Source organism: Crinia signifera, chromosome 5, assembly GCF_055691185.1.
Source record: "Crinia signifera chromosome 5, ASM5569118v1, whole genome shotgun sequence".
Taxonomy (NCBI): domain Eukaryota; kingdom Metazoa; phylum Chordata; class Amphibia; order Anura; family Myobatrachidae; genus Crinia; species Crinia signifera.
Window position 1 is genome coordinate 105,825,866 of NC_139221.1, and position 16,241 is coordinate 105,842,106.

The 16,241-nt window shown below is 40.8% G+C and overlaps 1 protein-coding gene across 2 annotated transcripts in view; it reads left to right on the plus strand.

Annotated features, from left to right (window-relative positions):
- The first annotated feature begins 321 nt into the window (after positions 1-321).
- KCNG2 (potassium voltage-gated channel modifier subfamily G member 2) overlaps positions 322-16,241 on the plus strand; it is a 148,933-nt gene continuing 133,013 nt past the window's right edge. Inside the window, exon 1 of one of the 2 annotated variants that reach the window (XM_083187789.1) lies at positions 322-506. The gene's annotated coding sequence lies outside the window, so the exon portion shown is untranslated. The remainder of the gene's footprint in view (positions 507-16,241) is intronic. The other variant, XM_083187788.1, reaches the window with a different exon arrangement.

Consider the following 16,241-nt stretch of genomic DNA (forward strand, 5'->3'; position numbering starts at 1 on the left):
TTAGAGCCCATAGGCAGTAGCCTCCATTGCCCATGTTAGGCCCTTGTGCGTGAGGGGAACATACAGTACTGTGTACTGCTTCTTAATTTACAGTGTTTCCTCTTCCATTTTATTAAATTATGTTTATACTACTATAAAACATGTAGCACTAGATACAAATCCAGCGTTTCCGACACATGCAGCAATCAATTAACACTATACCATACCACAAAGTACAGAACTGTACGCCCTGTACAGTGGGCAGCAGCAGCAGCAGCGAGGTGTGCAGCAGCCGCCCCACTCCACGCTGCGTGCCGCCCTGTCTACCAGCCAGCATCCCTTCCCAGGGGCGGTGCTGAGGGCGGTAGTGCGCCTCTGCCTTCTTCCATCACCGGAGGCAGGGAGAGGGGTGTGGAGCTGCGCTGGTGCCTCTCTCTCTCCAAGGCTGCAGCAGGATCAGTCTCTGCCGGGACAGGAGCAGAGGATGGAGAAGTAGCAGGAAAGTGCGTGCAGCCGGCCAGTCCCTGGTAAGTTTCTGCCTGTGCTGGGTATGGTAATAAGAGATTGCTGCCTGAACTTATTATACACATGATCTACCCATGGAAGCTTTTAAAAAAATATATATATATTCTGTTGGGACGTTAACTTTTGTATACGTTATAGCCAGTATACATACACGTACACATGATGCAAGTAGTGTCTTTATGTGTATCTATGGCAGCACAGTAAAGTTAGCTTCATTGCTGGAAATGTCACTTTCTTGTCCATCCTATGAACCTGAAATATGGGGAGAATCGAATGTGGGGATGGAAAATTAGATGAATTTTTGATCAATCTCTGTAACATTATGGGATATGACACTCTGTAATGCAGTATAGGACAGTAGCGTCTATATACTGATCATCCTTGTCACTTGGATAGGACAGGACACACTGTAATGCAGAAAAGGACAGTATATTCAACATCCCTGTGTTTTGGATGGGACAGGACACATCACAATACAGAATAGAACAGTACCATGCATACTGATCATCCCTATGACTTGGATGGGACAGGACACACTGTAATGCAGAATAAGGCAATACCGTGTATACTGATCATCCCTGTGGCTTGGATGGGACAGGACACATTTTAATGCAGAATAGGACAATACTGTTTCCATCCATCATCCTTGTGACTTGGATGGGACAGGACACATTGTAATGCAGAAAGGGACAGTACTGTATATTGATCATCCATGTAAATTGGATGACACAGGCCACACTGTAATGCAGAATAGGACTGTACTGTATATACTGATCATGTCTGTGACTTAGATTGGACAGAACTAACTGTAATGCATAATGAGACAGAACTGTGTATGCTGATCACCCCTGTCACTTGGATGGGACTGGGTACATTGTAATGCAGAATACCATAGGACAATACTGGTAGCTACCCATGTGAGTTGGATGACACAGGAGTCAGCACACACTGTAATGCAGAATAGGACTGTACTGTGTATACTGATCATGTCTGAGACTTGGATTGGACAGGTCTAACTGTAATGTATACTGGGACAGTACTGTGTATATTGATCACCCCTGTGAATTGGATGGGACAGAACACATTGTAATGCTTAATGGGACAGAACCGTGTATACTGATCATCCATGTAATTTGGATGACACAGGACACACTGTAATGCAGAATAGGACTGTACTGTATATACTGATCATGTCTGTGACTTAGATAGGACAGAACATCTTGTAATGCAGAATGGGACAGTACAGGGTATACGGATCATCCATGTGAATTGGATGACACAGGACACACTGTAATGCAGAATGGCACAGTACTATGTGTACTGATCATCCCTGTGACCTGGTTGGCACAGGACACCGTGTAACGCAGAGTGGGACAGTACTGTGTGTACTGATCATCCATGTGACTTGGATGGGACTAGTAAATGCAAGCTCCTTATAAACGCTAAGGTCCAGTAGGTAATCCAATCACTGTATAGTATGTTGTTTGCATTTCTCGCTCATTGCTTTTGACCATTTCTGTACATTGCCATATTTACTGTAGATTACAGTTCACCATGGTGGAATATGTATTTAGTATAGTGAGGTTGCTGTGGAAACATGGAGTTAACAACAAAGGCTTCTATTCTGGTCATCATGTTTGCCTTTATATTTAAATATTACAATGATCATATGGAGCTACATACATTTTAATTGTATATTAAAAAGTTCAGTGTAGCTTATTGTTGCATGACACATAAGGTGATGTGGTACCCAGGAGAATGATGTGCATTAATATATGTGTTCCCTGTGATACGTCCACTTCATATATTTCATCCTTTCTTAACTAATTCACATTCAGAATGATATGAATCAAAATCTCAGTAGGGAGAAAATAGTTAGCATTTCAGATAATAGTAAAGAACTACAGTAATTACAGAAATTAATGTGATGTAGAAAGTCATACTCTATATACTGTAGTTCTAGACATCTAAAATGTCAAAACTGTCATTAGGGATAATGTCTGTATTAAAGCATGATGGCCAGAAAGCTAATAAGACAATGCAATCTTCATTTGCGCTGTAATTGAAGCAACTACTGAAAAATACACACTGTACGTAATGTGGCAAAATTAATAGCTGCTCCCGAACACAAAAGTTTGATGTTTCCATGTTCCATAAAGTTGTGTTGTTATGCCCCATCTCCGTATATGGGGGTGGGTTGATGAAATAAATAAAAAATTGAGAGAGAGAGAAAACAGGTTCAGGAACCCAGTTCCTCATGATGTCATGTTTAATAATACCCCTTTTACATCAAAATGCCGGGTCGCACCCAAGCTTTTGGACCCAGCTCTTGCGACCCGGCGTTTGGTCCCTCTTACACCGGCACTGGCTGCTGCTCCAGCACACGCCCCCTCCCCCCCTCAGAAGCGGTTCCCACAGCGCTTTGAGATGATGTGCCGGACCGCCGAACGCTGCGGCCCCAGATCATCGCACTGGGGGCAAGCCCAGCACCAAGGTAAGCTGCTAGTCTGCCCCTAGCCCCCCGTGGACCCCTCCCCCCCACTCCTTGTCCGGTAGGTAAATGGATGCCGCACACAGGCATCCATTCACCTCCTCCTGGCCTCTGCTGCTGTCTGCAGAGTACAGCAGACAGCAACGGAGGCTGTGTGTGCCCCCCGATGCAGTCCGCAGGTTGGGATTGCCACCATTGATGTAAACGGGATCCGGGTCAGATGACCCTGTGTAGCCGTTTACACTGCCCTCTCCCCAGGACCTAGCCATGGTCAGGAGCAGGGTAGAAGTCCTGTGTAAAGGTACACGCCATGACCCTTTTACACTGCCGCTGATCCGGGTTTTTGCGGCAGTGTAAAAGGGGTATAAGAGGTTCAGGAACAGAGTTCCTGCTGGTTCCTGCTGAAAAATAGCACTGTATATAACCATTTCAGGATAAAGAAGTGAGGGTCTCAGAAATATTCTGTTTAGTCAGTGAGTCATTTGTGACTCATTATGTTGCAGATTGCCCTCATTGTTAACATAATTCAACTGTGGTGGCACATCAGCCTGCAGCTTTCATACAACAGTGACAGTATGTAGTAGTGAATAAAGCCACAATATTAATATATAACTAAGACAGTATATTACTGAATGGCATGACATAATTTGCAGTTTTCATACTACACTAAATAAGTCTTCCATATTCTTTTTCTCACTTATGTGCACTTGACATTTTTAGTAATGTCAGCATCAGTGTTGACAATTTTACAACCTCCATTAGAAGAGCAGCTACAGGTGCTGATTCATTTAGTCACATTTTGGGCCTTATTTTGGTTCATTCTTTCTGACAAAATCCTTCTTAGATGGGCAAAACCATGTGCACTGCAGGTGGGGCAGGTGTTACTTGTGCAGAGAGAATTAGATTTGGGTGGGGTTTTACTTCAAAGTGAGATCTATATTGCAGTGTAAAAATAAAGCAGTCAGTATTTTCCCTGCACAGAAACAAAATTACTCACCCAAATCTAATTCTCTCTGCACATGTTACATCTGCCTCACCTGCAGTGCACATGGTTTTGTCCATCTAAGAAGGATTTTGTCAGAAAGAATGAACCAAAATAAGGCCCATTGTAATCTTGAGCAGTGTGCTTCTGAAAAAACCCCTACAGCAATTATGGTATAGAAAATATCACTCCCTTTTGCTTGCATCTCTGTTATGAGCAGAAATGAGTAAAGACTGTAATCTAACCATCACAGGGAAACGTGCGATGCTTCTGTTGGAACATTACTTCTAATAGAACTGTCCCCACTCTCCAGTGTCAGTTTGGCACAGAGGCGTAACTCTGGGAGGCAATGCAGTCATCTGCTGCCGGGCTCCTGCTCCCAAGGGGGCACCTCTGCTCCCCTGCAAGTTTGAATCTGTTAATTGAAAGCCATTGATTTAGCTTCTGAGGCTGACTCCCCCTCCTAGCAGGAAAATAGATGTCACACAAACATAATACCGTGTGTGTGGGGGGGACCCAACATTTATCTTACCTCCGGGTAACTGGGACAAACTTACACCACTGGCTTGGCAGCTTTGTCTTACATAAATGCTCTGGTTGATTCATTTGTATACAGTCATTAGGTCGACACCATATTAGATTTACATGCATTAGGTCGACATAGCTCAGGTCGACACATGAAATATGTCGGCATGGCTGTGGCCAACAGGGTTGGAAGGTCAACACAAGCATTAGACACTTAAAAGGTCGACATGAGTTTCTCACATTTTTTTAGCCGTCAAGTATTTCATGCTCTACCATCCACTAGGGCGCGGAGGGAGAATAGAACAGTGTGGTGAGCGCAGCAAGGCACCGTGCCCAAAACATGGCGAGCCAGGCGATAGGACCTGGTATACTTTGACATTCTGGTAAAAAAAAAATTAAAAACCTCATGTTGATCTTTTGACTGTTGACCTTGCTATTGTTGACCTAATGCTTGTGTCGACCTTCCAACCCTGTTGACCTTAACCATGTCGATCTATTTTATGTCGATTTAAGGCATGTCGACCTGTAGTGGTTGACCTAATGCATGTTGAACTAATATAGGTCAACCTAATGACCCATAACCGATTAATTTAAAGGTTTGGGCACAGGGATGTCACAGCAAGTGAAATAAGCTTTTATAGCTCTCTGACCTGCACATTTGGGAGTATCTTCAGCCGTTTGTTCATTTTTAAATTGAAATTCCAGTGTTCTGTTGCTCTTTATTTACAGTGTATTTTACCTTGATGGTTGAGGTTTTGATTTTAGTCTTCAAGGTGTTTTAATAAGTGATACACTGCATAAAATGATGTAACAAAAATGCTTAATTTCATTTAAGCAAAAACCTAAAGGTGCGTACACAAGTACAGATTTATCTGTCCAATCTATCTGGTGGGACCAAAAACCCGGAAATCTATGGGATCATATGATTATCAAAAATTTCCACCCAAATGCAGGAAAACAGAAAAAAATATATGCTTTGATAAAATTTGTTATATCAGAATGATTTAAACAATTTGTCTGACTGATCACTGTCTGTTTTCATGCGTTTGGGAACAATTTTTTGATTGTCATTTGCTTCCATACAGGTTTTTGTTCCCACCAGAAAGATTGAACAGATAAATCTGTACGTGTGTACGTTCTACAAAATAGGCAATATCTAGTCTGAACAGAGATCACAAAGAATCTGCTGAGAAAGGATCATTTTAAAATATAATAAATAAACCAACCAAGGTAGAATAATTCACTAATGTAATCCGCTGTAAATATAAAGTGGTTAGAGGTACACCATGGTGAAAAGTACAGTTTTATATTTATTTATTTAGGGGCAGATGTATTAAGCCTGGTGAAGAGATAAAGTGGAGATAAAGTAGAAGGTGATAACGCACCAGCCAATCAGCTATGTTTGAAAAATGACATTTAGGAGTTTATTGGCTGGTGCATTATCACCTTCCACTTTATCTCTTCACAGGCTTACTACATCTGCCCAGTGTTTCTTATACAGCACTGCAGCATATTCCGTTGCGCTTTACAAGTGGAAACAACAGTGATAAAAAAAAACTGGTTAATAACAAACCAACATAGAGATAGTAGAGCTTTGCCTGCAAGCTTTCCATCTACAGGGATAACAGGAAGGATGCGCAAGCATAGAAATCTATAGCATGGCAGTCCCTCCAGATTGCAAGACAGTCCTGATGGGATGCAGTTAGATATAAATGCTACTTATGTTGGGGGTTCCAGAATAGGATGAGCTTCCCTGAAGAGGTGAGTTTTCTGGGAATGATAAATAAGAAATGAACACATTGCCAGCCGTATACACTGAAACACCATGTGGCCATTTCTCACATCAAACTGGAGCCGCACAGCTCCGAGCACACTGCTGATCAGACCTGGCTCCACACGGAAATCACGTCACTGAAGGGACCACATCCTGGTCTGATCAGCAACGTGCTAGGACCTGTGCGGCTCCAGTTTGTTGTGAGAAAAGGCCACCTGATGTTCCCATGTATACTGCTGCCAAGCCGCTCATTTCTTATTCCAATTGTACATGAGCTTTTTTATTACATAAACTCTTTTTTTTTAATTTGTGCTCATTGCGCGCTGTCTCCATGTTCTTGGAGCCGTGGGATCGACTGGTCAGAGGAGAGCTGTACCATACTCTCATATGAATGTATGAACTGCCTGATATAAAAACTAGTGCAGCCTGCTTCATATATATATATATATATATATATATATATATATATATATATATATATATATATATATATATATATATATGGGGGTGACGACCGGCACTTGGCACATCGATAGGTAACTGGGGGGTGCCTTCCACGAAAATAATATAGCATTGGTGATCAAATAAATGAAGACCGGAGGCGGCACTCACAATAGGTCAAACAAAGCAAACTGTATTCAAATCATGTGGAAAAACATCACAGTGACAACAGTGTCAGCAAAACGTGTGTCGACCGTTTCGAGGCTTGCGCCCCTTCCTCAGGACAGCTGACTGTGCAAAAGAGCTTCAACAGCAAATAGTGGAGTGCAGAAAAAAACACTCCACTATTTGCTGTTGAAGCTCTTTTGCACAGTCAGCTGTCCTGAGGAAGGGGCGCAAGCCTCGAAACGGTCGACACACGTTTTGCTGACACTGTTGTCACTGTGATGTTTTTCCACATGATGTGAATACAGTTTGCTTTGTTTGACCTATTGTGAGTGCCGCCTCCGGTCTTCATTTATTTGATCACCAATGCTATATATATATATATATATATATATATATATATATATATATATATATATATATATATATATATATACATACACACACAGATGGAGCCGGGCTCCCTCTTGCTGGCGAATCGCCAGAACGTCACCGCTGGCGATCCGCCAGCAGCCCGGCGTCCATCTGACTGAGACGCGTGTGCGTCTCATGCGCACGCGCGTGCGTCTCATGCGCACGCGCGTCTCAGTTTCTGGGCGACGGGAACCCTGTCCGTCTCCGCTTCAGGGAGACGGACAGGGTTAGGGGGGTGCGGGGAGGCGGTGGGGACCCCGGGTGACCGCCGACAAGAAGGCGGGGACCCAGGGGAAGCCGGCGGAAGGGGACGTGCGCGCATCTTGAGCACGCGCATCCACTTTCGCAGTTACAGATGGCGGGTGGCGGGGGATGGCGGCTGGCGTCGCCATCGCCATCCCCTGCAAAGAAGAGACCCGCTCCAACTGTATATATCCTTTTTCTATGTCAGTAAAATCCTTGTTCTATTATTGTATATTGAAACATTGTTTATATTTGTAGACCGTAAAAACTGTTTCCCTCATGAAGTCTTTGTAAGACGAAACGCGTCGGGTCGCTTTTCATATTACATTTTAAGAAAAGAATAAAACTCTTTTATTTCATTGATCTATATGGAACTTGTGGACTTTTTAGAATAACAGGTGCTATACCGCTATTGGGAAAAGATATATATATATATATATATATATATATATATATATATATATATATATATATATATATATATACGAATCTCCAGGTAGTTGTTGAGGCTAAATGAAGACAGGAGGCGGCACTCTCCAATAAAATGTGAAAAAAGCTGTATTTCAAAGTATCAAACAAGCATGTCAGCAAAAAATGTGTCGACTAGTTTCAAGGCATAAAGCCCCTTCATCAGGACAACTGACGTGAAGACAATTCAAACAGTGATGTGCAGAGTGTTTGTCTTCACGTCAGTTGTCCTGATGAAGGGGCTTTATGCCTTGAAACTAGTCGACACATTTTTTGCTGACATGCTTGTTTGATACTTTGAAATACAGCTTTTTTCACATTTTATTGGAGAGTGCCGCCTCCTGTCTTCATTTAGCCTCAACAACTACCTGGAGATTCGTATATATACCTTCATTGTGGAAGGCACCTCTGCAGCTGCCTCTAATTGTTCCAAGTGCCGGTCCCGTGCTCACTATATATATATATATATATATATATATATATATATATATATATATATATATATATATATATATATATATATATATATATATATATATATATATACAGGTTGAGTATCCCGTATCCAAAATGCTCGGGACCAGGAGAATTTTGGATAACGGATTATTCCGTATTTCGGAATATTTTAATATTTCAATTATGTATTTTGAAGTATCTGCTGTATAAACACATAAAATACACACAAATATATTTTATTACCACAGAAAATACACACAAATATATTTTATTTGTTCAAAAAACAAGGTTTCAAAATATGAAACAAAATTTGTGTACTATCTCAGATATTGAATTTGAATGCCAAGCAATCATTTTCTTGCACATATATAGTGCCAGTTACATATCATGTCACCAGTAGTGCTGTTACATATGTCCCCAGTGAGTTTTTACCAGTTTTCGGGAATAATTCGGATAACGGATACTTGGATACGGGATACTCAACCTGTATGTATATATATATATATATATATATATATATATATATATATATATATATATATATATATATATATATATAGTCCAAGTATCCAATGAAGGAAATGAGCACTCGCCTCAAAGTTTTTGTCTAAAAAACTTTTACATTTATCGCAAACAAAAATTTTAGAAAAAAAGGGTTTTTAACATACCAAGTGAAGCTGTCAGTTTTTACAAACTGTCCCGACGTTTCGATCCCTGAGCTAGAGTTGAAAAAAGCCAGCAGTCCTGAGGTCCTTCTGTCACAGCGCACAGAGACCTGTTTTGTCACAGGATTGGACTTCATCAGAAGGTGGCCTGGCGAAGTCCGAGCCCATGACAAAACGCGTTGAGCGTGGCCTTCTTCTGTCCAAGACGCAGCGGCATTGTCTTTGTGGTCCTATCCATATTGTGACTTCCTGACCGGCGGCTATCTGGGCACCGGACACCGCTCGCCTGCTGTTGTTCTGCTGAGCGGTATCTGGATTCCATCATTAACCTGTGACTGCACTGCTGGATCTCCGCTATGGCAAGCTAATATAATAACCCCAATGTACGTGTGCAGATTATATAAGTAAATTAATTTATACATTTATGCTCACTGGTGCGCTTTCTCTTATTTATTTCTTTTTGCATATATATATATATATATATATATATATATATATATATATATATATATATAGAAAGAATGTGTTGGTTTGAGCGCTGATGAGATGACAAAAAACAGCTGATAAATCCTTAGGTGCTAACACTAAGGTTTAAGTCCACCAAAGTCCATATATCGGGACTGCAGCTCCTCCACTCGTGAATGCACGAATACCCAGGGTTCAAAAGGGCAAAAGTAGATCTAGAACAAGAAAAATAGAAGAGGGCGCTTCATGGTGCATTAAAAGAGTTTAATAAGGATCCAACAATAACACTTTGATCCACAGTAAAAGCAATTGCCCTTTCACTGTGCTGACAATATAAATTCTCATACAGGAAATGTCTCTCAGAAATGAAGACAGAGACCTGTTTTACTTCATCGTTTTGAGAATTGTAATCTTGTCATCAGGATGACGAGATTACAATTCTCGAAACGTTGAAGTAAAACAGGTCTCTGTTTTCATTTCTAAGAGATGCCAGAGTGTTGACCACCCATCTGCTGTACATTGGAAACCTGGCTAGGTTTGCCTAGGGAGGGCAAATGGTGCACTACTGGGACTAAAGAGCAGTGCAGTTTTCATTCTCATAAAGTGTAATAGTGTGTACACACGGTTCGATATGGCTTCCGATGTTGACTATATCGTCAACATCGGAAGCCATATCGCATACATATCGCATACTGATTGTATGCATTGTAAGGGCTTCCTAGCCCGATGCGCGCTCCCGTTTAAGGAGAGATCGGAGGGGAGATAGAGTGGGCAGCACACTCTATCTAGCACAAATCGCAAGCATATCGCATGCATCGTATGTGCCTTGCGATATGCTTAAGATGCGATGTGCTATACGATTTCCAGGGCCCTGTCAGTCATCCTGTTGTTAAGTCAAAATCGCTTAGTCAAAATCTTAAGCAAATCTTAAGGCACATAGGAAATCGCATAGTAAATCAAATAGGAAATCGCATAGCAAATTGTATGGTAAAAAGTCAAAATCTTAAGCATATCTTAAGGCATATCTTAAGGAGTAGAGAAATAAAAAAAAAAAAGGGAAAAGTAAAAATCGGACAAAACATTGAATCATACATCGGATCGCACAGAACATCGAACCGTGTGTACACATTCTTACATTTATTGTGGTTTCTAATGGTTCTAAGTAAAATATGCAACTTGAATTGCAAAACAAGAACTACAGTATTGTGATACTTCAAGTTTTGATGCTTTTCATTAGTCAAGAGGTATATTCTTCTTGGCATATAGCATTAGACTAGACATTAGCATTAGACAGGGCAACTTCAATCATTTCCAGATTTACTGTTTCCGAGCCTGCCACCATGACCGATTTTTCTGGATACTTTCTTTTGTTGGACGTCTGTGTACAGTATATCAATAGAGAGCATTATAAAGTACAGACTCTAACAGCCTCACATCCAGTCCCCCAATTTGAGCAAGAGGAATACAGAAGTTGGGAATGTGTGCAATACAGAGGGAACAGAAACTGTTACAATATAGTGATATTTGAACAGAGGTTAGTAGAAATTGGAAAAATAAAATAAGAAGTCAAAGGAAAATAAATAAATATATTAATCTGATTCTCAGGGTGATTCTCAGCCCTATATCTTTATCATACCTTAGATAACATATACATACGTATTGCTATGTATGACAGAACAGTGCACAAACATTACTTCTCAGTGAAGCAAATACAGAAAAACTGTGAAATGTAACAGTATGTAATACAGAACATACAAAGTTGGGGACATGGGATCATTAGGCAATAAAGGTAGAGAATGGACAAAACCAGATACAAGCAAAACTATCAGATATAGATGAGCAGGAACTTTTCTGGAGCCATGGTAAATGAGGATCCATTAAGAGCAGCAGAAATAACTATTAATACTAAAGCACCAACAATGTTTTAGGTTGCATAGGATATATTTTAGCATGTGACCGTATTACTCATAATCCCACTACAGAGGGTTATAAACGTCTCTCTTGTTCCTCTATGTGCACTAACATTTTCAATGCTTCCATTAAGTTCTTCCATGTCACTTTACAGCTTATAGAAAGATGCTAGTATTTTGTTTTCAGATACATTTATTTTCATTAAATTACATATGCATGGATTTACCATATTTAGCATTTATACGTGGAATGGTTGAAAGTCCAGACTGAGAAAATCCTGTCTGAATGCCAGACATAACTAGCCGCTCACAGGTCACATGACAACAATTGTGTATTATATGTGATTGTATGCTTTACCTGTCATCTGTCAATTTTTTACTAGTGCTATGAAAATAAACGCAGCACCTTAAGATGTGCATTTAAATTTTTTTTTCTTTAATGAAACATCTTTGTAAATTACAGATACACTTTTCAATTATCTTAAAGATTTGTATTATTATTATCATTTTTTGGTAACAGACGCAAAATCTAAAAATGAATTCATATGGCCCAGCCCCAGCACTTCCATAACTTGCTGGTTGCTAAGTGCATGACGGCACTGGTCCTTTATTCTCTATGATCTTGTCTTGACAAAGATCCAACTAAGAGATCAAAATGTCAACTTTGTACTGATTGCTATGACTGAGGATTAAAAACTGCTATTGGCTTTTATTTGGATCTGGTCTCTCTCTCTCTCTCTCTCTCTCTCTCTCTATATATATATATATATATATATATCAGAAACTGCCCGACATGTTTCGTTGCATAGGACTTCCTCAGGGGACCCTTAGCTTAGCTCATTGTAGGAGGTGAGGGCTCAGAAGCTGCCCGACATGTTTCGTTGCATAGGACTTCCTCAGGGGACCCCGAGGAAGTCCTATGCGACAAAACATGTCGGGCAGCTTCTGACACCTCACCTCCTACACGAAGCTAAGCAATCTATTTATAACCTATTTATACGTGAAGTTTTATCCTTTATTAACTACTGTGCTCTTAGCGATATATACAACCTTTTGTTGTAACTCATTAGTCTCTATAACTTTATCATAAACACTTGTCGCCGGGTTTCAAACACCTTTTGTAAAACCATACTTACCATATGGACGGTCCACCACCGTCTCTCTTGGCCTCGTGCTGACACCCCATATTGATAGGGGGAGTGTTTTGTAATACTAATTATTTGAGACCTTTTAAATCCTCCTGATTCATTTGACTTAGTGCTGACCTCCCTCTCTTTTTGTATCTATCTATCTATCTATCTATCTATCTATCTATCTATATATATATATATATATATATAGAGAGAGAGAGAGAGAGAGAGAGAGAGAGAGAGAGAGAGAGAGAGAGAGAGAGAGAGAGAGAGAGAGAGAGAGAGAGAGAGAGAGAAAAAGGGGGATGTATGGTGCCACCTGTGTTTCTGGACTAATAAATAACCTAGTAGTATGGTTATGATAGGTAACCTTTATAAAAAAGGAGGTTGTCAGCTGGTCCTTTAAGGAAAAACACCTTGGTAAGGGGTGTAAATAACAATTAGCAGCAAAATTGGATAAAGGATAGCGACTACCTGTACCTATATAAAAAACGTATCCAGTTGTAAAAAACAAAGGATTTTTATTCAAGTACACAGTACTAGTTAAAAGAGCAAACAATGGGTAAAAATAGAAAAAACACTTTTACGTAAAATATGCGAAATATTATAAAAAGGCCTACAACAGAATTCGCTATAAAAAAGGGGGTGAAGGGGGAGATAAAGCTGTAAAAAGTATATAAAACAGGATCAAAGAGAAAAAACGTTTTCTTAAAAGCTGAAGTGGAGTGTCACTTATCTAAAAGGGAGGAGTCAGCAGGCTGTACCCAACGCGTTTCGTCTTAGAGACTTCATCAAGGGGTGAGGGAGGTGAGTGCCTGGAGCTCTATTTATACTGTATAGGTATGATGGACATAGTTATGAGGTCACTTCCTGTGGGATGTGCCTATCGTTTCTAAAGTGAGCAGAATCGTGAATAACTGTCTATGATCTAACTAGGTGTTTATGTGGCACGACCCTGATGCTTACTGTCTAAAGCAAAATTGTTAAAAGACACATTAAATAGCAGAAATAAAGTTAATAACAATCGTGGGTACAATGCCCCACTTCCGGTGGGCGGACGTTACTTCCGCCCCACTTCCTGTGTACAGTGATGTTAATAGTCTGTTCACTTTCCGCCACACATCGGCGGAAGTGTATGCATGCCCCACTTCCTTCTTGCAGTGGGCTGCTTCTCATTCGTTTTTGCGAGTGTCAATCATTGTTCAGCCGGGCACTTGGGTTTTTGCTCTGTGTATTCGGATATGTTGTCTCCCGGCGGCGGCCATTTTGTGGGGGATTTTCATATCTTTTTCATGGTGGAACGGCCATCTTTCTGGAGACAGATGTGTGAATTCAGTGTTCATACTCGTTTTAGCTCATGGGATTGTAGTGGCGATTTCAATTAGACATAGGAATGGAGAATGAAATATATTAATATAAATTCATAGTTATATTAACACAATATATTTACAATAAGGGTTCCTAATAAAACGAATAAGTATATATGATTATAAAACCATAAAAATATATAAGCATATAAATTGCATAAAAATAGCAGCGTTTTTTTTTTTTATTATTAAAAAGATAGCAGCAGTGATGAGACCAATTAGTATAGCAGCAGTGTGGTATATCAAGGCTATAATAGCCTGTGAATAGGTATAAGATAAGTGCAATGGTATTTTTAGGGGCAAAAGTGCCTTGAAGTGATAAGAGGAGTGCAAATAATACTTGATGAAGATATATAAAAAAAATTATAAATTTTTATTTTTTTTTTATACAGACATATTGTGAATAAGTGAGACGGTGGTACCACGTAAATCATTTTTTATATTTTACTTTATTTTTTGATGAGAAAAGTGGGAAAATACATAATGAAGAAGGAAAGAGTGAGAGAGAGAATAGAAGGAGAAAGAGATATATACACAGTGGGAGCCACTGCCATCTATCTCCACAATAGGATTAAGTGAGTAATTGGATTACTCTGCTAATCCCCTACTCTATTGTTCTATGCATTGTATTGCAGCTGAGAACAATAGGATAGCCATGGCTAGCCATCCTGAGCCATGGCCTAAGCAAGATAGATGAGATGTGCTCCTACTGTGGCGTGGCTTATTCTTGCTGACGGAGTGAAGTCCTGTCTTCCACCTGTGGTCCCGGTGCTCCCGATCGTGTGCGGCGAAGTCCTGAGGCTTGGTTCAAGGATCCCTGGGTCTGCGGCTGAGTGGCGGTGCTTTGGCACAATTCGAGGAGGTCCACCGAGATTAGGCTTCTACTAGGCTGGCAAGCATATTCATTTAAACTTTCAATGTACGTGAGCCTTATTCAGGGGCAAACGCAGGATTTTCAGAAGGGGGTTTCCAGAGGGGCGGAGCAAAGCACGGAAATGGACACTTAGGTGACCCAGTATATGCTTTGATGTCCCGCGGGTGGTAGGGGGTATTATATCAACCGCTCAGCATGTAGGGCCTGGATCAGTAATTTTCACTAATTACCCCTTTACTGCACTGATGGTGGGAGATGAGGTGGGAGAAGGGGGCATTGGGCTGAATGAAGGGGCCCTGATAAATAACTTCCGGGGTGGTAGAGGATGTTTAATATGCAGAGGAGGGGTGTATAGTGGAGTGGGCTTATTATTCATAATTTTCTGGTGGGAGGACAACTTGCTTGACTGCAGATATCTCCAGTTCCCGGAAATAGATTTATTAGATTTTAATGGAATTAAAAACTAGAGAATCCCACCTACGAAATGGTATTGGGGACTAGGGGATCAGATTTCAGGAGGCAGAGCAATCTGCCAATGAGTATATAATACTACATACCAGGTGTGTGGAGCTGGAGCAGTAACCAGCTGATGGAAGGCTGATATCTCTGGTTCTGGGCACAGTAGAGACAATCTACTAGTGTCCATCAAAGGGGGAGGGTCCCAGCTTTTGGAATATATCCTCAGAAAAACTCTAAATCAGACAGAACCTGAAATATCTGACTGGGAAGAGCAATTAACAGGCTTGGATGGGGACCACTGCTTTGAAGTCAGATATCTCCGGTTCCCAAGGTCCGATTTTAAAAATTCTTGTACTCATGGAAAGAGGGGACCCTCAGCTTTCAGCCTAGGGCCCTTAGATTCCTGGGGGGGTTTCTGGGTACTCGGAAACCCCCCCTGTGTGCGCTACTGTTATTGTGCAGTAAATTTGTCTTGAATTATATGCTCATGGTTGCGTCTCTTCTCTGTTTTTTTGCAAGTGTACTACTCGGATCTTGGTACGATCCTTTGGAAGAAGATTGCACACATTGACTGATACTGTGGACATATTTCCTTCTGAGGACTTTTGCGCTGGGTATCTTGTTTTCTTCATATATATATATATATATATATATATATATATATATATATATATAGGTTGATGTATGGGCGGCACTCCCGGAAAAGAGTTTATAAAGACATGGCGTGGAGTTGATTTTATATAGTGTAGCGAGAGCAGCGAGCCACCGAGCCCGAAGCGTGGCAAGTGCAGCGAGCCCCGCAAGGGGACGTGGATTACCTTACATGTAATCTGTGTCCCCTCGCGGGGCTCGCTGCGCTCACCACACTATGTAGAATCAACTCCACGCCGACGTGGATAGTGGGGGTA